Raw genomic sequence first — 1,888 nt, 5'->3', positions numbered from 1 at the left:
TCTTCTAGGAAACAAATACAAATTGAGTACACTTTATTATATAATCTTGCCTTTGTGGTTTCATATGAACAATTATATTCACTGTCACTGTCATCCCATTACACATCAATTTGTTTGAGCGGGCACCAGTAACATATCTCATTGTGAGACTTATTGCTACTGTTTTTGGCATATCCAATATGCACGGGTAAGCTTGCCAGGCTCTGCCATTCAGGCTCCATACTCTCAGTAGCTTGCCGGGCTCTCCGAGAGGGGCGGAGGAATCAAACACAGGTTGGCCGAGTGAAAGGAGAAAGCCCAACTGCTGTGCTCGCTTCGGCAGCACATAAACTAAAATTGGAAGGATACAGAGAAGATTAGCATGACCCCTGCACAAGGATGAACAATTATATTATAAATTATTATCCTTTTATATCATTTTATAAATTCATAGATGTAGCAATTAAGAAAAATGAAGGAGATCTTTAAGAACATACCTGAAGTAATGTAAATAATTGCCAATAATCATATATACATTCCTTAATCACCTTGATACCTTCCAGATATATATATATATATAGTTTTGCAGTTTTCAAATGAATTAAGGAGAGTTTAAAAGAAATTCTTGACCCACCAATATTATATTTATACTCTACTTTGTCAAAACCATGACAAAAATTCCAGTGAAAAAAATAATTAGAATTTCTGTCTGTAAGAGATGAAACATCTGGATATTTTTGACTATCTTTATTTACCCAAATGTAATAAGGTAGTTTATTTCTATTATGTATAAAATAAACCCCACAAAGGAAAATATAACTAGAATATCTAGCAGTCAAGCTATTATATTTTTCTAGCTGAGAGAGATGAAAACACCATCTACATATACTTTCAGCCAATATAACTAATATGTAAACAAACAAAAGGTCACATAAACATTATGCAAAATTAGAATAGGCAAACAGTATTACAAACACCAACCCTCATATCCTTTGTCCACAATATAATTTCTATCCAAAGCAAGCAGACTGAGCCACAAGGACAATGTGGATAAACAAGGGAAATAATCAGCCTTCAAAAAGTAATCCTGCCTAGTTCTCTCAAGGATTGTTTTCTCATTTTATTTTAATGAGTACTTAATCAAGATGTATTAATTTTTCCCTGAAATGGTCTAAAAAGTCAGTATAGAAATTAAAACAATTTGAGAGCAACTTGAGAATATTTTAAGAGTAGAAAATGATAATAAAAATGATTGATGAAATGACAAATCCTGCAGCAGTTGAAGTAAAGTAGAATATGAAAACAATTTAAACAAAACATGTGTTTAGGGCTTTCAAGTGACAAATAACCCACATGTACTAAAATGTGTAATAGTCAACTGTAGAGTTTATGAAATCTACTCACTAACCCTGGGGAAGACTAAGGTTTCCCAAGAGATACAATAAAGCCTAGAAATATTTTTAAGATAAAAATTAGTGTTAATAGACTCATATGTCATAATAACACAAAATCACAAAACAAAAATCAAAATGGTGATAAAATACAAATTCCATTCTGTTACACAGTAATAAATATTTTGTGGTTGCTAATTTACAAAATTATTAAAGAAAATCTGGGTATTATAAAATACTCTTCAGTGTTTAGTTAATGTATATAATCAATTTTATTCAATATAGATTAACTTCATTGGTTATACAAAAATATTTCTAATAAAATTTATTTGTGACATATAAAGTCAATGATATAAGCCATCTTCACCCCACCCAACACCCTTTTCAGGTAACACTGTAAGTATTAATCTGTCATAAGGGAGAGTTCTATTGAATATCAGAGTGAGACAGAGTAATCTGGAAGGACAATTCTACACATTTCTAAAGGTTTTGACATCAGACAAACCTGACTATGAATC

General features: G+C 31.3%; 1 non-coding gene across 1 annotated transcript; it reads left to right on the top strand.

Moving 5' to 3' along the window:
* The first annotated feature begins 306 nt into the window (after nt 1-306).
* On the top strand, nt 307-413 carry LOC129401329 (U6 spliceosomal RNA). The gene has a single exon (XR_008628260.1). It is a non-coding gene; the product is annotated as a U6 spliceosomal RNA (small nuclear RNA).
* The last annotated feature ends 1,475 nt before the right edge of the window (nt 414-1,888 follow it).

The sequence above is a fragment of the Sorex araneus genome, chromosome 1 (assembly GCF_027595985.1).
Source record: "Sorex araneus isolate mSorAra2 chromosome 1, mSorAra2.pri, whole genome shotgun sequence".
NCBI classification, from domain to species: Eukaryota; Metazoa; Chordata; class Mammalia; order Eulipotyphla; family Soricidae; genus Sorex; species Sorex araneus.
Note: the sequence above shows the minus strand (reverse complement) of the source record. Positions and strands in the feature narration are given on the sequence as shown.